The sequence below is a fragment of the Pongo pygmaeus genome, chromosome 2 (genome assembly GCF_028885625.2).
Source record: "Pongo pygmaeus isolate AG05252 chromosome 2, NHGRI_mPonPyg2-v2.0_pri, whole genome shotgun sequence".
Classification (NCBI taxonomy): domain Eukaryota; kingdom Metazoa; phylum Chordata; class Mammalia; order Primates; family Hominidae; genus Pongo; species Pongo pygmaeus.
This window is the reverse complement of record NC_085930.1, coordinates 64,045,990-64,051,989: the sequence shown is the minus strand read 5'-3', so window position 1 is coordinate 64,051,989 and position 6,000 is coordinate 64,045,990.

Here is a 6,000-nt window from a genome sequence, read left to right as displayed (position 1 = left end):
GCTATTAATTTTTCAGATACTTTTTCTGTTTCCCTAGCCCCTTCTCCTTCCCAGATCCCAATTCCTTGCATGTTAGGCTGCCTGAAGTTGTCCCACAGATCACTGATGCACTTTTTTGTTTAAAAGTTACACTTTCTCTGTATGTTTCGTGTTGGATAGTTTCTATTGCTCTGTCTTCAAATTGCTAATCTTTTCTTCTACAATGTCTAATCTGCTGATAGCCCTGTCTAGTATATTTCTTCATCTCAGAACTTGTAGCTTTCATCTTTAGAAATTTCATCTCTAGAAAGCTTTTTTCATATTATATGTATCTCAGCTTAACTTTCTGAACATATGGCATGCCATTACAATGACAATTGTTAATGTCCTTCACAGCTAATTCTACTGTCTGTGGCAGTTCTGGCTTGTTTGGGGTTTTTTTGGTGGGGGGAGAGGGGAGACAAGGTCTCTCTCTCTCATCCAGGCTGGAGGGCAGTGGTATGATCATAGCTTACTGCAGCCTTGACCTCCTGGGTTCAAGAGATCCTTCCACTTCAACCTCCCCGGTAGCTGAGACTACAGGTGCAAGCCACAACCTTTGGCTAATTTTTGTATATTTTGTAAAGACAGGGTTTTGCCATGTTGCCCAGGCTGGTCTCAAGCTCCTGGTTTGCCCACCTTGGCTTCCCAAAGTGTTGGGATTATAGGCATGAATCACTGAGCCCGGCCCTGGGTTGGTTTTGATTTTTCTTATCGTGGTGTTTTCCTGTGCAAGCCTGGTAATCTTTGATTGAATGTCAGACATTGTGAGTTTTTCCTTGTTGGGTGCTGGATATTTTTGAGTTCCTGTGAATCTCCTTGAGCTTTGGGGTCTTCTCTTTCAGAGAAGTCTGAAACCTTTTCGGGTGCCCAGGCTAGGACTAATCATTCCCCACTACGATGGCAAGACCTTCCTGAACAGTCTACCTGCTGCCCTGGCAATTGTGAGATTTCTCAGTCTGGCTAGTGGGAACATGTACTATCCCCAGCCCTGGGACTCTACAGGCAACCTTCTCTCTAATCCTTTCAGATGATTCTTCACTAGCCTCAACTAGTTTCCTCACACATATGCCCTGACCAGTGCTCTGCCAAATACTCAGGGGGACCCTCTGCAGGTCTCCAGAGCTCCCTCTCTCCTCGTCTCCTCGTTGGCACTTTGCTCTCTGAACCATGGCTGCCCCCGTCTTCCTGGGCTCCCAGGAGTTCTCTGGGCTCTGTGTAGCCCCACCTCCCCGGGCCACCACCTGGAAGCTCTCAAGGCCATAACTGTGTGACCATTGCATTCTTTGTTGCCTGAAATCCAGTTCCTTGAAAATCACTGTCTCAGGGATTTTGTCTGCTTTGCTTGTTTGTTTCACGTAAAAGCCTAATTTTGGCTGCCATGACACCATCTTCCCCAGTGATTCTGTGCCTTGTTCACCTGAATTAAATTGAATTATTCTCCTCTCCTCCCTCTTCCCTTCTGCAAACTGAGCCTGCTAGGTCCCCTGGTTCGGGCCCTCCACTGCGCCTCAAGGGAGGCCACAGGAAGGTGGGATCACAAGGTTTGGAGAGCCTTGGGCATCAAGGGTCCCAGCAACTGGGAAGAAAGAGGAATGACTCATATGGCAGTGCTGTCCCAATGCCCGGTGGCATGTGCTTAGGGGGACATCTGGGAGCCCATCGGAGCCTGGCAGCAGACGTCTGGGGAAGGATTATTACCCAATCAGAGAGGAATGAAGTCCCCAACCCCCAGGCCACAGAGCCATGAGAGATCAGGGCTGCATTTGAACCCAGGTCTGGCAGACCCTCATATTAACAGCTAGCAGGTACTGTTCCAAATACTTCATAGGCCTTATGGCATTTAATGCCCAGCACAGCCCTACCGAGTATGACTGCCTGGCTCAGTTTTGAGCAGGCAATACTGCAGAGTGATCGAGAGTGGCCTGGGTTTGAATCCTGCCTCTAGCTCCCTGATGTGGATGACCTTGAACCCACAACTTTGACTTCTCTGCCTCAGATTCCTCAGCATGACCAGGTGTTATGGGGTGAATTGTGTCCCCTGGAGAAAATTCCCTAGTTGAGGTCCTAACTCCTGGTACTTCAGGAAGTGTCCTTATTTGGAGATAGAGTTAATCAAGTTATTTAGAGTTAATCTAGTTAAAATTAATTTTAGAGTTAATCAAGTTAAAATCAGGTCATTTATAAGGATATCAGTCATAGTTCAATATGACTGCTATCCTCATAAAAAGAGGAAATGTGGACATAGAAATGCACACAGAGGGAAGACAATGTGAAGAGATGAAGATAGAGGGAGAAGGAAGCCTTCTGCAAGCCAAGGGTTCTCCCTCACGGCCCTCAGAAAAACCATCCCTGCCCAACCTTGATTTGGAATGGTGAGGAAATAAATTTCCACTGTTGAAGCCACCCAGTGTGCAGTACTTCATTACAGCAGCCCTAGCAAACAAATGCACCAAGGCTGACAGTAGCGCCTCCCCCGTAGTGTTACTGTGAGGATTACAGGAGTGCATATGTGCGGAATGGTTGGGGTAAGGCCTGGCACGCCCTAGCATGCAATCAAGGACGAGGGGGCTGAGGTCCAGGGAGGCTGAGCGGCAGTGTATGGATCACACCGCACGCAGTGTGTGAGCCCTGATCCTGTGCTCCTGGCCACTCTGCTGCCCTGTCTAGAGTCTAGTCCCGGCTCTCTCTGAGGACACTTTGCCAGGATCCCTGCCACCTGTGCCCTTCGTGCCCTTGGTTGGTGCTCAACCATGTTAACTGAACATCCTTTCAGAGATCAAAGGAAAAAATGAACTAGCAGAGAGAGGCCCAGGCTGGCGGGAAAAGGATGTTACCCAAGGAGGTAATTACATATTAAGTGAAAAAGTCCACCCGAATGCTCACTGATTCTCCACCCGCATCCCTGATGGATGTGTGGCCCTGGCTGCCTTCCAAGGGCAACAGCTATGTCAGAACGTCTGCCACGTGAACACTGCCGCTGTCCAGGTGTGCCGGCCTGCAGGTGGGGACCAGCAGAAGATGTCCTTATGGAGAGAAGGGCCCACCTGGCACCTAATTAAATGCTAAAGGACACATCCCGGGAGCTGAACCTCAGTTTCTTCAGCTGTAAAATGGGTATCACTATTTTACAGACGGAGAAACTCTGGGACCTGCAGATGTTCCAGATCCTGTTGTCAAGTGGAATCTCTGCAGCCCAGTCCTCCTGGAGAACACTTGTGCTCAGAGAGGGTCAGAGCCGGGCTGCACAGCACACAGCTCTCCTTGGTCGCCCAGGGTGGGGAGGCAGAAGGAAGACAGAGGTCATTTTTGGGGGATGGCAGAGGGGAAGGAGGTAGGGTATGCAGATTCCACCGCTCTAGGGACAACCTCTGGAAGCAGGCCTCACTGGCTATGAGGGGAGGCCGAATTTGGGGGAAAATGTTGCCAGAAAGAAAAGTGCCCATAATCACCACAACATCTCAGCTGCCCACCCTGCCCCCATCTTTGCCCTAGAGAGAGGGACAAGAATGCCTCCCTCTGCAGCTCAGAGAGGTGGAGGCACTGGCTGCAGGGTGCACAGCTGGAAACAGCTGGGCAGTCCTGCCTGGACCAGAAGTCTAGAAGGTAGGGGCCTGCCTATCTTATTCAGCATCCAGAGCGCCTGGCACAGTTAAGGTTGCCAGATTTAGCAAATAAAAATATAGGACACCAGTGAAAATGGGAAATTCAGATGAAATTCAAATGAATGAATTTTAGTGTAGGTATGTCCTGTGGAATATTTGGAACACATTTATACTATATTTTGTTACTGTTGCTTATCAGAAATTCTAATATAACTGGGCATTCCTAGGTACAGGGAGAGACAAGAGCTGGTGGGGTTTGGGGTGGGGTGGGCGGGGATGGCCTCACATCAGACTGCCTTGGTTTGAGTCCTGATTCTGTCACTTCCAAGCCCATGACCTCATCAAGTTGCTGGAAACTTAGCCTTGGTTTCTTCCTCCATATTTTTTTAAAATAATAAATTTAATAGTTTCTATTTATTTATTTATTTATTATTTCAATAAGTTTTTGGGGAACAGGTGGTGTTTGATTTCATGAATAATTTCTTTAGTGGTGATTTCTGAGATTTTGGTGCACTCATCACCCGAGCAGTGTACACTGTACCCAATGTGCAGTCTTTTATCCCTCACCCCACTCTCACCCTTTCCCCTGAGCCCCCAGAATCCATTGTATCATTCTTATGCCTTTGTGTCCTGATAGCTTAACTCCCACTTATTAATGAGAGCACACAATGTTTGGTTTTCCATGTCTGAGTTACTTCACTTAGAATAATGGTCTCCAATTCCATCCAGGTTGCTGCATATGCCATTATTTCATTCCTTTTTATGGCTGAGTAGTATTCCATGGTGTATATATCTATATTACATCTTCTTTATCCATTCGTTGATTGCTGGGCATTTGGACTGGTTCCATATTTTTGCACTTGTGAATTGTGCTGCTATACACATCGTGCTGCTATACACATGTGTGTGCAGGTATCTTAATAGCACCTACTTTACAGGGCTGGATTCCATTCAGTAACTCTTCTAATGCCCTCAGAACAGGGCCTGATGCACGGGGAAGACCTGAGGATGTGCTCCTTATTTTTATTATTTACTAAATTAGGGTGATCAGGGGAACTATAATTACTTGCTAGCAGTGTGTCTAAGGCAGCAGTTCTCAAGCTTTTGGATCTCAGGACCCTTTAACGTTTAGAAAAATTAGTGCAGGCCTTGAGCTGTTGTGTATGGGTCTGTCGTATCTATCCATATTTACAATAGTAGAAATTAAAGCTGTGAAAAAATTATGTATTAATTCATTTGAAAATGTTAACGAATCTGTTTACATAAATAATACATTTTTCATGAAAAATAGCTCTATGTTTTAAAACCAATAAAATAATATGAAAGTGAGAAGTGACCTGATTTTACATTTTTGCAAATCTCTTCACTGCCTGGCTTAATAGAAGTCAGCTGGACTCTCACATCCACTGTTGCCTTCATTCTGCTACAATATCATGCCACGTGTAGCCCTGGGAAACTCCACTGTACACCTGTGAGGGCATGAGTGTGAGAAGGCAAATATCTTCCTATTGCTATGAAAATAGTTTTGGCCTTTTGCTCTCGTGATCCTCTGAGAGACATCTTAGGACCTCACTTTGAGAATCACTGTCTAAGGTCTATTTAAGGCAGGGGCCTCTCCAGCCCCTGATGCCCTCCTGGCTCCTGCTGGGGCCAGGGCTGAGTCCAGGCTTGCAGAATCTAGTGGTGGCGGCGTGGTTAGTTGATGGTGTGCATTTGCAGCTGCTCTCTGATCCAGTAGCACTGGAGAGGCATGCGTGGGACTTCCCTGCACTTTACAGTGAGGACACTCTGGCTCAGATGGTGAAAGGGCCAAGAGTGGGGGCTGTGCAGGGCGCATGCTGCTCTGCGTGAGGCAGGAGGGAGCCTCAGAAGGGTGCTCTCTTGGGCCTCAGAGGTTGTCTCTCTTCATGCTCAAGTACCTCTTGCCTGATATGGCCTCTTGGGGGAGGTGGCATTGGGTGTCTCTGCAACCTACACATCCCCAAGTCCACGCCATCACCCTGCACCCAACACACCCTCACCCGCCTGCCTATCAGCCCCCCGCAATCCACACACTGGGGCCTGCTGCCAGGCAGGTGCAGGGACTGCAGGTGAATGATGAAGGTCAAGCCACGGGCGCCTGGGTGAGACAAGTTTGCCCTGGCCTCCCTGAGCCCTGGTCTGTGGCCTGGGTCTGGATGGGTGTGCATTATGTGCATGTGACCTCTACCCCTGGGGGTGGCCCATGTGCGTCTCTGAAGCCTCTCGCGGGGTCTGTCAGAGCTTTGTCCCTCCTTTTGTGAGCGTCTGCTCACTCCCGGGGCTGTATGGCTCCTTCTGGGTCTCTTGCTCAGTGACTCTCTCTCTTTCTCTCTCTCTCTCTCTCTGTGTGTGTGTG